Source organism: Bison bison, unplaced genomic scaffold (assembly GCF_000754665.1).
Source record: "Bison bison bison isolate TAMUID 2011002044 unplaced genomic scaffold, Bison_UMD1.0 scf7180017858048, whole genome shotgun sequence".
NCBI lineage: Eukaryota > Metazoa > Chordata > Mammalia > Artiodactyla > Bovidae > Bison > Bison bison.
In genome coordinates, this window is record NW_011488621.1 from 1,794,932 (window position 1) to 1,810,226 (window position 15,295).

The 15,295-nt window shown below is 41.0% G+C and overlaps 1 protein-coding gene across 4 annotated transcripts in view; it reads right to left on the reverse strand.

The window, feature by feature from the left end:
* SLC26A7 (solute carrier family 26 (anion exchanger), member 7) overlaps window positions 1–15,295 on the reverse strand; it is a 170,217-nt gene that overhangs the window by 92,999 nt on the left and 61,923 nt on the right. The gene's annotated exons all lie outside the window — the stretch shown is intronic.

Sequence of the window (15,295 nt, forward strand, 5' to 3'; positions counted from 1 at the left end):
ACTCATTGGAAAAGACCCTGATGCTGGGAAAGATTGAGGGCAGGAGGAGAAGGGGACGACAGAGGATGAGATGGTTGGATGGCATCACTGACTCAATAGACATGGGTTTGGGTAGGCTCTGGGAGTTGGTGTTGAACAGGGAGGCCTGGTGTGCTGGGGTTCATGGGGTCACAAAGAGTCAGACACGACTGAGTGACTGAACTGAACTGAACTGAGACCTCAGAGAAGCAAAGATAGTTCATGTATGTATGGATAAATGTATGTATGGATAAATAAGTAAACTATTTCATCAAAACCAAGCCAATCTGTTTTTTAAAATATGAGTTTAGCTCACTTTGAGACTATAATACTAGTAATTCTTTGCTGCTAAGTCACTTCAGTCGTATCCGACTGTGTATGACCCCATAGACGGCAGCCCACCAGGCTCTCCTGTCCCTGGGATCCTCCAGGCAAGAATACTGGAGTGGGTTGCCATTTCCTTCTCCAATGCATGAAAATGAAAAGTGAAAGTGAAGTCGCTCAGTCGTGTCCGACTCTTCACGACCCCATGGACTGCAGCCTACCAGGCTCTTCTGTCCATGGGATTTTCCAGGCAAGAGTACTGGAGTGGGGGGCCATTGCCTTCTCCGAGTAATTCTTTAAATTGTCCATTTAATATAATTTGGCATGAAATAAAAAATACATTGGTACACATAAACAAATCAATTTTGAGATATTTCAAAGAATGAAATAGCCTATCAATCATATATATATATATATATAATTTTTCATTATTTTCTTTAGTGAGAAGATTTTTCTGAAGCACTTAACAGATATTTACATACACAAACACATTTATACATATACATTACTTTATAATGTGTTTTTATCTGATTTTGTCATTCCTAATACTTTTTTTTTTCCAATGATGGAGTCTCAAGTCCTAAAATAGTGTCTGGCAGATATCAGGCACTCTATACTGAATTAATAAAAGCTTTCACTTAATATGGTAATAGTAACAAATGTAAATAGGAATAGCTTTCACCCTGAATAAGCATAATAACATGGAGAGAAGAACTCACATTCCTCTTTTCTCACTACGAACACTTGCTGTTGTTCACTCCCTAAGTCATGTCCAACTCTTCGTGACCCCATGGACTGCAGTATGCCAGGCTTCCCTGTTCTTCTCTATCTCTTGGAGTTTGCTCAAAGTCATGTCCATTGGGTCGGTGATGCCATCCAACCAGATGGGCCTTTAAAAAGGTAATTAAGTTAAAATGACCCCTTTAGGGTGGGCCCCTATCCAATCTGACCAGTGTCTTTATAAAAAGAAGAGATGAAGACAGACAGACAGACAGACACCAGGAACGCACATGCACAGAGGTCCTACCATGTGAACAGGCAGGAGAATGCTGACACACAAGCGAAAGAGAGGCCTCAGAGCAAAGCAGTCCTAAGACACCTGGACCTTGCACTTCCAGCCTTCAGAACTGGGAGGACATATATTTCCATTTTTTAAGTCACCCAGTTTGTCATGGCAGCCCTAGCAATACAGAAGACAAAGGGACTCACAGTATTTATTTTTGGAATTCCCTATATGGCTTCCCTAATAGCTCAGTAGGTAAAGAATCTGCCCGCAATGTGGGAGACCCCACTTCAATTCCTGAGTCGGGAGGCTTCGCTGGAGAAGGGGGAGGCTACCCACTCCAGTATTCTTGGGCTTCCCTTGTGGCTCAGCTGGTAAAGAATCCACCTGCAATGCGGGAGACCTGGGTTCCAACCCTGGGTAAAGAAGATCCCCTGAAGAAGAGAAAGGCTACTCACTCCGGTATTCTGGCCTGGAGAATTCCATGGACAGTCCGTGGGGTCTCAAAGAGTCAGACACGAATGAGCAACTTTCACTTTCACTTCCCTATGCCCTAATAAATTCCTTTCTCTTCAAGTTAACCAAGATAAAAGTATTTTAAAACAAAAAATGAAACAGAAAGCTTTTAGTAATAGTGACTAAACAATGACTACCATTAAGAGGGACTTCCCTGGTGGCGCTGTGGATAAGAATCCACATGCCAGTACAGAGGACACAGGTTCCATCTCTAGTCCAGAAGGATTCTGCAGGCTGTGGAGCAGCTGGGCTGTGTGCCAGAACTACTGAGGCCCCGCGCCTGGAGCCTGTGCTCTGCAACAAGAGAATCCACTGCAATGAGAAGTCAGAGCACTGCAAGAAAGAGTAGCCCCACTTGCAACTAGAGAGAGCCCATGCAAAGCAAGGAAGACCCAGCACAGCCATAAACAAATAAATCAATAATTTCTTTAAGCAACAATTTTGTACCATTAAGAGAAACAGACAACTGACTAAATATCTATCACAGACAAATAAGCGTGGCAAATAGCTCTGGTAAGGATTTCAGCTATAGTGCCTAACAAAGGCAGTATTTAGAAGACATTTGTCAGAGCTAGAAGGACCTTAGAAATCAACCAGTTGAGTGTAACTCATTCTTGTTGTTATTGTTCTGTCGGTCAGTCCTGTCCAACTCTTTGCAACCCCATGGACCGCAGCACACCAAGTTTCCCCGCCCCTCACTGTCTCCCGGAGTTTGCACAAACTCATGTCCATTGAATCAGTGATGCCATCCAACCATCTCATCCTCTGTCATCCTCTTCTCCTCCTGCCTTCAATCCTTCCCAGCATCAGGGTCTTTTCCAAAACAGAGGCTCTTCACATCAGGTGGCCAAAGTATTGGAGCTTCAACTTCAGCATCAGTTCTTCCAATGAGTATTCAGGGTTGATTTCCTTTAGGATTGACTGTTTGATCTCCTTGCTGTCCAAGGGAATCTCAAAAGTCTTCTCCAGCACCACAGTTCAAAAGCATCAATTCTTCAGCATTCAGCTCTCTTTATAGTCCAACTCTCACATCCATACATGACTACTGGAAAAACCATTGCTTTCATTATATGGACCTTTGTTGGCAAAGTGATGTGTCTGCTTTTGAATATGCTGTCCAAGTTGGTCAAAGCTTTTCTTCCAAGGAGCAAGCATCTTTTAATTTTATGACTGCAGTCTCCATCACAGTGATTTTGTAGCCCAAGAACATAAAGTCTGCCACTGTTTTCATTGTTTCCCTATTTGCCACGAAATGATGGGACCAGATGCCATGATCTTCATTTTTTGGAATGTTGAGTTTTGAACCAGCTTTTTCGCTGTCCTGTTTCACCTTTATCAAGAGGCTCTTTAGTTCCTTTTTGCTTTCTGCCATTAGGGTGGTATCATCTAGATATCTAAGGTTATTGGTATTTCTCCCAGCAATCTTGATTCCAGCTTGAGCTTCATACACCCCAGCATTTTGCCTGATGTACTCTGCATATAAGCTGAATAAGCAGGGTAAGAATATATAGCTTAGATGTACTCCTTTCCTGATCTTGAACCAGCTCATTGTTCCTGTTCGCTTCTAAATGTTGCTTCTTGACCTGCATACAGTTTCTCAGGAGGCAGGTAAGGTGGTCTGGTATTCCCACATCTTTAAGAATTTCTACAGATGTAGAAGCCAAGGTTGCAAAGATCTGTAACTTACCTATCCCAGGTGAGTTGACTTGTGAGTTAGAGTCAAGACCATGACACAGGTTCTCTGAACGCCTGACCAACACGTTCACCATTTTACCAATCCTTCACACACTAGTCTCTTCTTTCAATTCAGGAAACAATTTTTCCATACTTCCCTGGTGCTTCCTTTTCCCCATAGGATGTGTGCAGTGGAGATGCCACACTTTGAAAGAGAGACTATCATGGAACGTAGAATCTTTGATCCTGGTTAGTGGTGGCACCCACCTGGCTACTTCTCAGCAAATAAGCTCTTTAGCAGCAGGATCACATCAGTCAAAGAAAAGAAACAAAGCCTTCCTACCTGAATGCAAAAACTGTGAGAAGAGGGAACCATGACTCTTTTTTTTTTTAACATATACACATTTGGTGAAAGTATACTTGTGTCTATACAGTGCAATCACTTTAATTCCTTTTCACCACCTCAAATTGCAAGACACTTTTATATTAACCCTGCCTGGAGCAGGAGCTCCACCCATGACAAAGGTCATGAGGAAGGAGGCTCGGCATACGCAAAGGCGGGATCGAGCCTCAGGAGTCCCCCTGGAAATTCTCAAGCATCTACCCTCAAAACCAGAGTCTGCCTACTTTCTGCTTTGTTTACCTACACCTCTGACTTTACGGGGGGCTGTTCCCCACTACCTCTCTCTGAAAAAAGAGTTAGCTTACAGCTCCAGTTAACAAAGTTCCTGGGTGTGATAGTGTTTCAACCTACAAACTCCTTTGGAAATCCTCTAGCCTGCCTGAATAGGTTTTTCCGGCCACATGTGATTGCTCAGAGCCTCCCAACTGAGAGGCACGAGATGTTCTAAACTGTCTGAATACAGATTCCTTTGAGCAGTTAAAAGATTGATTAGAAATTGTATTGGTGAAGGGTTTTTCACTTGTTGGGCCAATGTTTGCTGCTAAGTCTCCATATCCCTTATCTGCTGTGTCCCTGGCAGTGTATTGATTAATATAATTGGTGTAAGCAGTAGCTTTAATGTTTGTAACGTTGGACCCTTGAGTTCTTTTTCTTGTTACAGCCCACCACACCTTTGCCCTATAGGAACGCAACTTTATCTAATGCTTTTGGAGGGTGGTGCCTGACTTTAGAATAATCACCTATAGAGAAAAATAAGTTTCTTAAAATGTTAACAGGCCTCCGGGCCAGAAGATGATGCAAATCACCTAAACTTTTGCATATGATAAGTTTGCAGGAAGAAAGCCTGGCTTACTGCATGACTCTACCCCTTCCCCCATTATCCTCTATGCATAACTTAAGGTATAAAAACTACTTTGGAAAATAAAGTGCAGGCCTTGTTCACTGAAACTTGGTCTCCCCATGTCGTTCTTTCTCTCACCTTCTGGCTGAATTATTCAGCCTCTTTTCTCCACTGAATTTCCTCACTGAGCTATCCTTATTTAACCACTCTTTACATCTTTAATTACATTTAAATAAGCTGAAGTTTCCTGATCGCCGACGCCGTCCCCGCTTCGAATTCCCTGGATCCACCTGGGGCTGGACCCCGGCATAACCCTCTGACAAACATGGTTTCCCTGATAGCTCAGTAGGTAAAGAATCCTCCTGCAATTCAGGAGATCCCAGCTAGATTTCTGGGTCAGGAAGATCCCCTGGAGAAGGGAAAGGCTACCCACTCCAGTTTTCTGGCCTGGAGAATTTCATGGACTGTATAGTCCATGGAGTCGTAAAGAGTTGGACATGACTGAGTGACTTTCACTTTCACTTACCACAAACATATGGTTTGAGGGCAGACTGGGGTGGGAAAAATGGGTGAAATTGTTTAAATTTCAGCACTTTAGAGAAGAGTTGGAGAACTAACATTTCCAGGTGCTAGACTAGCCATCTTATATGCAGTGATTCATTTAATTTCCCAATTAATACAAAGTGAGCATAATTACTTCTTTATCACATTATCTGCCTTTAATTACACTGCCTGGTTTCCTTCATTAACACTATCTGAGATTACCTTGTTCAACAATGTGTCTCCTCCTATCCTATTTCACATCCTCACCCTCAGCATTTCAATAAAACTCCATGGGAAAGGCGGAGAAGGCAATGGCAACCCATTCCAGTACTCTTGCCTGGAGAATCCCAGGGACAGAGGAGCCTGGTGGGCTGCCATCTATGGGGTTGCACAGAGTCAGATACGACTGAAGCAACTTAGCAGCAGCAGCTGTGGGAAAGGGGTGTCACTTCTCAACTGCATCCTCATCGCTTATGAAGTAGTCAATCAACATCTGTTGAATAAATCTATTATAGCAATTCTTGAATCAAGGATGCATACTAATCTCTTCCCATCCATTTGTGGATTATTCTGTTGAGAATTTCTGGTTTTGAAGCCTCATATTTAGTCTGATTCTTCCACTTTGCAGGTGAGGAGACCAAAGTCTGCTGCCAGCCTTGGTTTTTGTTTTTTAAAGTAGCTTTCACATCCTGGAGTCTTTAAACATGAGCCACAATTTCCCAGGAATACCCTCTCTCTGCCCCAACTTGCTTTTAACTTGATTATATTTTAAATCTACCACTAAACAAATCTAGATTCCTATTTAGGGACCATTAGAGCCATCCATAATAATCCTAAAATTGATGTTGGTAAAAGTTCTCTTTGTTCTTAAGAATGTAATGTCACCTAAAACTTTGCCTACATATCATTATATCATTAAATAACTTAGAATAGTTGTTGTTAAAATCAAGCTCCCCTAATGCCTCTACTTCCCAAAGTAGCACACATTAATAGGAAAACAAGACTGATATTAAGTTTAAAGCTCAACCCCAGTCTGTGTTTTCATGAATACAAACACAACTCTAAAAGGAAGAAAAAATCACAACATTCTATTATTCTTTACATCATTTTATATGCAAAGTCCTGATCAATAACTGCATCTCACATTGGGAATTTATCCCAGGAAACTACTGCTGTAAGGGATACAGTAAATCTCCAAACAAAACACGACGTAGAGGAAGTATGGTATGTTCATCAACTAGAGACAACACGGGAGCACAAAACTCACTTGGCCTGAACTCACAGCCAAGCACGCCAAGGTCCACGAGGCATCCAGCCATCCCTTCTTTAGAAAACTAAGTTTAATTTGAATCAGTTAAACAACTACATTTTATGGTGACGTATTTCTTTGGTGAATTGTGCGGGATGGAGAGCTTAGTCCAAGATAATTGAGTTGCTAAAATATCTGCCTTATAAGATTTAGAATTTTAAGGTAATCTTTGTTACTAATTTCCATATAATTGTCTCATATCCAAATTAAACCTGCAACATTTTCTATCCCCTGTGTCACTGATTGATTCAAGCTGCAGATGAATATTCCTTTTCTCTCCTCTTCAATTGATTCTGCCCATTTTTCTGGGTGAACTGAATGTTCTCAAAAGTCACAACAGAAATGTCACAAAAACTGTGGAGAAAATGTGGGTTTCCATAAACCACCAAAGTGTGTTCTTGATTCAGAAATCTCAGGGGGCCTGTGTCTTCAAAGTAGATTTGTTCTCCACATATAACTCTTATTTGTACGTATTTGATTGTGATTTCATTCTCTATAAGAGAGAATGTTTCATTGGTTCTGATTTCCTTCTGATGTTTTTGTCCCATTTTGTTAACATTCTTGGTTCCTGCTTCATAGCCTTCAGGGATATTCAAACTAGAAAAATGCTTTGCTTGCACTTCATGGATGGGAATGAGAATGAAATTGCTTTCTGGTTCTGAAAACCTGAATTTTGAGAAAGGAAATACAAATTTCCCAAAAAGTTAGTTGAATATATTGCCAAGCTTGGCTTGTACTTTGGGTTTAATGAACAGAACTGTACATAATTATATTGAAGGACACTCTTATAAAGTCATGCAAATGAAAACAGCTTTGCCAAATTTATCATAGGCTACTACAGGCTGAGACACTTGGCACCACTTCAAAGAAATTCACAAGTGCTAATATGAGCTAAGAATTTTTGTAACTTTTATTGTGCCTTATAGGGAAAACAACATTCTAATAAAAAGATACATTAGTTCTCAATATAAAAATCAATTTTAATTGAAAAGAATCATTAAACCTTTCCCTCTTGTGGGACCAACTATCAATCAGAAATTTTAAATTTGATAAAAAATTTTATTTGGTTTTGACCAATCTTCTTCCTCTCTTATTTCATTCTCCAGATGTGTTTGGACTTCAAAAAGTCACATAGTTAGACTTTTTCTTTACATTTTGGTTTTATCAGTTAGAGAATTTTGACTTCTAATGAGTACAAAACTTCGAAGTTTCATTTTTTAATTTCTCAAAAGGTAACCCTAGTACACTGTTAGTGGAAATGTAAATTGGTACAGCTCCTATGGAAAATAGTATGATGTCTTCTCAAAAAAACCAAAAACAGAACTACCACATGATCCAGTAAGTTCACTCCTGGGAATTAATCCCCGAAAAATGAAAATGCTAATTCCAGAAATCACATTTACCAGAATGTTCATAACAAAAGTGTTTGCAATAGCCAAGATATGGATACTATTCGGACATAAAAAAGAATGAAATTTTGCTATTTGCCACAACATGGATGGATTTAGAGGGTGTTATGTTAAGTGACGTAAGTCAGACACAGAAAGATGAATACTATATTATATATTATATCATATACATGTGAGGTCTAAAAAGTAAAATTACAAATATAACAAAATAGAGAAAAACATTTTTGAGAACACAAGAATAAAATGATTTAACTGGTGAGCCACGGTCCCAAGACAGAAGTGACTTTTACAATAATATTGCTTCTGATTATTTTTAAATATACTGCAGAATTTTTCATAATTTATTAAAGGGATTTATAACTTCTTGAGGGAACTAAGCTGAATAGATGGAAATATTTTAAAATAAACTAAAAAACATAGCATTCCTTTACTCCAGCTGACTGCTGCTGCCAAGTCACTTTAGTCGTGTCCAATTTTGTGCAACCCCATAGACGGCAGCCCACTAGGCTCCCCTGTCCCTGGGATTCTCCAGGCAAGAATATTAGAGTGGGTTGCCATTTCCTTCTCCAATGCACGAAAGTGAAAAGTGAAAGTGAAGTCACTCAGTCGTGCCTGACTCTTAGCGACCCCATGGACTGCAGCCCACCAGGCTCCTCCATCCATGGGATTTTCCAGGCAAGAGTACTGGAGTGGGGTGCCATTGCCTTCTCCACTCCAGCTGACTAGCCCTCATTAATAGCAGATATTTTTATAAGTTTTATAAATTTTGGAATCATCTTTATTTGTAGGTTGCAAAAAAAAAATACATAATATTGTTATATTGTTTAGATTCATTTCATCTGATTAACAGTCTTCTAGAGAGGAAAAGGATTCGTATCTATTATTTACATAGCACTTTAAAAAACTCTCTAATTTGTTATAATTAACTATTCACTACTAGAAATGGCAACCCACTCCAGTGTTCTTGCCTGGAGAATCCCAGGGACAGGGGAGCCTGGTGGGCTGCCGTCTCTGGGGTTGCACAGAGTCGGACACGACTGAAGCGACTTAGCAGCAGTAGCAGCAGTACAAAGATAATCACTTCCATTAAATGTATACCTACCATGTTCCAGGCAGTTTATTTTGGGAATGAATCCCAATTGGTATTATTATCACCAACTCATACAGTAGACAACTGGAAGTCAAAGTTACAAGGTCATTTAGTCAAGAGTAGAGCCATGATCTTACTTAGGATTGCTCTGATTCTAAAGTTCTAGTTCTATTGCCTCTTTCTAAGGGAAAAAACACAGATCAATTAATGTCTACCTGATTGCATGGGCCCTAATAAAATCATCAGAGCTAAAAGTTCACTTAGAGGAAAAAACTAAGTTTTACCCAACATATAACTGAAGAGGAATATTTTAAATTCACTATGAAACAGCTATAACATTAAAAGAAAGTTTTATTAGAAGTATATGAATTTAAAGGTAAAATTTGAATAACAAAGGGAAAATAAAATATTATATGTAAAGGGAATTAGGATAAATGATGGTTTAGACCTAATTCTATTCACTTTTTTAAAGAAATAAGGTCATAACAGTATTCCAGAACCTCCCTTTGAATATGCAGACCCCAGAAATGCTGGGAGAGCTACTCAAAGGACCAATGGATAACGTTCATAGGATTTAACACTTCTGGGGGAATCCCTCACATGAGTAAGCTGGTTAACAGTTTTCAGCCAGAAGAGAAAGAGTTGCCTAAACACCTGAGCCTAACTGGAGCTGGTGGCATGAGCCCTGCATTTCAGATGTAGCAAAGGGCGAAATATCGGGCTATGTCTACCCTCAAGGTGAAAAGAAAAAGGCAAATATCATATGATATCACTTACATGTGGAATCTACAAATATAATAATAATACAAATGAACATATTTCAAAACAGAAACCAGACTCACTGACACAGAAAACAAACTTGTGGCTTCCAAAACAGAAAGAGGGTAAGGGTGAGGGATAAATTAGGAATCTGGAATTAACAGACACAAACTGTTACAAATAAAATATACAAACAAGGACCTATTGTATAGTATGCTCACTCACTCAGTTGTGTCCATCCCTTTGCAACCCCATTGACTGGCCTGCCAGGCTCCTCTGTCCATGTGACTTGCCGGGCAAGAATACTGGAGAGGGTTGCCATTTCCTTCTCCAGGGGACCTTCCCAACCCAAGATCAAACTCCCATCTCAGGTGTCTCCTGCATTGGCAGGCAGATTCTTTACTGCTGAGCCACCTGAGAAGCCCAACTGTATAGCACAGGGAATTATATTTAATACCTTGTAGAACCTTAATGGAAAAGAATCTGAGAAGGAATCCCACCTGAAACACTGTAAATCAACTAAAATTCAGAACAAAAAATTATTGGAAGCTTGTCCAATAATCTGAGAGGGCAGAACTGAGCATGTAACATTAACATATGATTTCAGATTACTCACTAGGGATGTAACCAAAGAGACAGAGATTTTCACTTTTCAGACTAGAGAATTAGTCCTCTTATTAGACAACAGGGGCTTCCCAGGTGGTACTAGTGGTAAAGAGTCTGCCTGCCAATGCAGGAGACCTTAGAGATGCAGATCCGATCCCTGAGTCAGGAAGATCCCCTGGAGGAGGGCATGGCAACCCTTTCCAGTACTCTTGCCTGGAGAATCTCATGAACAGAGGAGCCTGGTGGGCTACAGTCCGTGGGTTCACAAAGAGTCAGACAGGACTGAGTGAGTGAGCACAGCACACAGCACACGCAGTAGAACATAATCAGGCAGCCACCAGGAGAAAACACTATAGATGCCATTGTAGTGGCAGATGGAAGATACCCAATACACAGTGACCTCAGAACAGAATAAATGCAGAAGGCTATGCTTTCTCTCAAAACTGCCCAGAAGCACTATTCTTCCTAGATTAATCAATGCACATTTTGATTGGCCAAGTCTGAATTCTTTCAGGAAATCTGAGTGTTCCAGCTAAGACTAAGGAGTGGTGACTGCCTCATTGCATAAGAGTCTCAAATATTCTATATATTAATTTATGTTCCAAGGAATATCATTAGAAGATTCTTTATCCTTCATCAGCCTGAGTAATTTTAGTAAATGATATAACAGTTATGAGAACCTAGAAGGAAAAATCCAAAAATGTGTGAAATGAGTCTCCTCTAGGTTCTCTTATCTGATGATCAAGGCCTCTATTTTGTCCTCTGTTCTATACCTCTGTGCTGAGTTCACCTCTCTCTTTCACATCCCACCTAAATGATCGATGGCAAGTTAATGTTTACGTTATCGCCATCAGATTCTTTTTCAGCCTAACTACACCAAAGCACACCTTCCAAATGTCCCAGTGTAACCTATACAAAATACAAATTTTATTTCTTAATGTAATGCTCAGATTGCAATAATTTTTGACATTGCAATATCAACATTACTTTTGAAACCTTGGTAAAGAACCAAAGCATCATTCCAACGTAGACATTGAATAGTATGGGGATATGTGACTTCGCGGAGAAGGCAATGGCACCCCACTTCAGTACTCTTGCCTGGAAAATCCCATGGACGGAGGAGCCTGTTAGGCTGCAGTCCATGGGGTCGATAAGAGTCGGACACGACTGAGCGACTTCACTTTCACTTTTCACTTTCATGCATTGGAGAAGGAAATGGCAGCCCACTCCAGTGTTCTTGCCTGGAGAATCCCAGGGACGGGGGAGCCTGGTGGGCTGCCGTCTATGGGGTCGCAGAGTCGGAAACGACTGAAGTGACTTAGCATAGCATGTGACTTTGAAAATCAAGAGTAACTTTTCTGTTTTCCATCTTCACAAAGCTTAGCAACTTCTACCAATTGAGTGATGCAAATTTAGTCAGCCATCTAAAAATGTGTCTAAATTTGATTCTATTTCAGTATAAGAACTTACAAAAGACCCCCAAAAGTCAAATTACAACGTCTGATCTACTAAGTAAAGAAAATGTAGCTTGCGGTGTATCTTCCAAGAAGTAAAAAAAAAAAAAAAAATCATACACAATACACTTCAATATAGCATTTTATGTACATTGCCACCAGAGAAACAAGGTGACAGGTCAAATGCTGTTCTCGTATCAGGCTACCCAGATTCTTTCAACACAAGTAATCAAAAGAGGAATGATTATTTGTGTAACGTGAACATGACTGAGGTGACCAATTTGTAACCGGCGTGTATTTCTTTACGCGTGGTTCATGCACAGATAAGCATGCTGTTCGCAGCCAGGAGGTCAAGACAATCTAGTACTGAGTGGCTTCTGGCACAGACCTGGTGTCACCAAAAGTTGTAGCTTAGCCAGTCACCCGATAATGCACAGCTGCTTTAGTCTGCTTTTGTTTTATCTGGAGCTTGGAATTACGTCATTTAAGCCCACCTCCTAGCCACTTCTTTTGAGTTACGTAAGGAAAGAGCAAATTAGCGAAGATGGCGGTCAGGCTCTCTCAACCCACGTTCGGTGGTGACTATGTACCGCTGAGCTACATACAGCACTGCACATGCGTCACCAGCTCTCCCGCCCTGCTGCAGGGACGCACGAGCTCCACCCGGAAGCAGCCGGGCTTGCGGCTGCCTCACGGCTGTGTCGGCTGCGTCAACCATGAAAGGAGAGAATGCACGCGAATGCTGCTACGCATCATTTTGTGTTATGTCCGCTGCAGGAGATCAGTCCTGGGTGTTCTTTGGAAGGAATGATGCTAAAGCTGAAACTCCAATACTTTGGCCACCTCACGTGAAGAGTTGACTCATTGGAAAAGACTGATACTGGGAGGGATTGAGGGCAGGAGGAGAAGGGGACGACAGAGGATGAGATGGCTGGATGGCATCACCGACTCCATGGACATGAGTTTGGGTGAACTCCGGGAGTTGGTGAGGGACAGGGAGGCCTGCCGTGCTGCAGTTCATGGGGTCGCAAAGAGTTGGACACGACTGAGTGACTGAACTGATCTGAACGGGTGCTATGCCTGCCAGAAGAGAATAAACCTGTCTGTAGTTGCTGCGGCTCCTCGCGTTTCCTGCCAGCTTCTTAGCGTGCAACTTGCCCACCCTGGGTTCAGGAACTGTGGGGACAGTGTGAACAGCGAGGCAGCTGGCGCTATGAGCAGGATGGGAAGCAATACAAGTTACTAATCCCAGAGTTTCTCCTATGTACGTATGAAATGTGTGTGTGTGTCTGTGTGTTAGCTGCTCAGTCAGTTCTGACTCTTGTGACCCCATGGATCGTGGCCAGCCAGGCTCCTCTGTCCATGGGATTCTCCAGGCAAGAATACTGGGAGTGGGGTGCCATTTCCTTCTCCAGAGGATCTTCCCCACCCAGGGATCGAACCCATATCTCCTGCATTGACGGATGGCTTCTTTAACACTGAGATGCTAAGGTAGTACACATGCTAATAAATCTGTTTGTTTTTCTTTGTTAATTTGTCTTCTGCTACAGGGGCCTCAGCTCCTCAACGTAGAAGGAAAGATACTTCTCTTTCTCTACAATACAAAAGTAAATAAAATGAAGCCTGGTTGCACTCAACTTTAACAAGACACTGATTTCCTTGTAAAATTCCAATAGGATGTGAGTTCCTGAGTAGTCACAGATTTTAGCATAGCTTCAGAAAGAGACCAGAAACAATGGAGAATTATTAGGATGATATGTTGAAACTGGAAACATGTTCCTCTCTCAAGTTCAAGTGACTTTTGATAACCGGTTGTCTGCTATTTGGGCTCCAACCCCTGGTTTTGACCAGGCCTCTGATTTGATCTGGGTCATTAAGATCTTTTTAATGTAGTTTTTCTGTGTATTCTTGCCACCTGTTCTTACTATCTTCTGCTTCTGTTAGGTCCATATCATGTCTGTCCTTTATTGTGCTCCTTTTTGCATGAAATATTCTAATTTTCTTGAAGAGATCTCTAGTCTTTCCCATTCTATTGTTTCCTTCTATTTCTTTGCATTGATTACTGAGAAAGGCTGTCTTATCTCTCCTTGCTCTTTGGAACTCTGCATTCAGATGGATGTATCTTTCCTTTTCTCCTTTGCCTTTCAATAGTCTTTTCTCAGCTGTTTCTAAGTCCTCCTCAGACAAGCATTTTGCCTTTTTGCATTTCTTTTTCTGGGATATGGTTTTGATCACCGCCTACTGTACAATATTACGAACCTTCATCCATAGTTCTTCAAGCAGTCTTTCAGGTCTAATCCCTTGAATCTATTTGTCACTTCCACTGTATAATCGTAAGGGATTTGATTTAGGTCATACCTGAAAATGGTCTAGTGGTTTTCCCTACTTTCTTCAACTCAAGTCTGAATTTGGCAATAAGGAGTTCATGATCTGAGCCACAGTCAGCTCCTGGTCTTGTTTTTGCTGATTGTATAGAACTTCTCCATTTTTGGCTGCAAAAGAATATAATCAATCTGATATTGGCATTGACCATTGGTGATGTCCATGTGTAGAGTCTTCTCTTATGTCGTTGGAAGAGGGTATTTGCTATGAGCAATGTGTTCTCTTGGCAAAACTCTGTTAGCCTTTGCCCTGCTTCATTTTGTACTCCAAGGCCAAATTTGCCTATTACTCCAGGTATCTCTGGACTTCCTATTTTTGTATTCCAGTCCCCTGTAATGAAAAGGACATGCTTTTTGGGTGTTAGTTCTAGAAGGTCTTGTAGGTCTTCATAGAACCATTCAACTTCAGCTTCTTCAGCATTAGTGGTTGGGGTGTAGGCTTGGATTATTGTGATATTGAATAGTTTGCCTTGGAAACGAACAGAGATCAGTTGTTTTTAAGATTGCACCCAAGTACTGCATTTCAGACTCTTTTGTCCAAGCAAGACTTCAACAGTATGTAAACTGAGAAATTCCAGATGTTCAAGGCTGGATTTAGAAAAGGCAGAAGAGCCAGGGATCAAATTGCCAACATCCATTGGATCATAGAAAATGCAAGAGAATTCCAGAAAAACATCTACTTCGCTTCACTGACTACACTAAAGCCTTTGACTGTGTGGGTCACAACAAAACATGGAAAATTCTTAAAGAGATGGGAATACCAGACCACTTACCTGCCTCTTGAGAAATCTGTATGCAGGCCAAGAAGCAACATTTAGAACAGAATATGGAAAAACAGATTGGTTCCAAATTGGGAAAGGAGTACGTCAAGGCTGCATATTGTCACCCTGCTTATTTAACTTCTATGCAGAATACATCATGCGAAATGCCAGGCTGGATGGAGCACAAGCTGGAATCAAGATTGC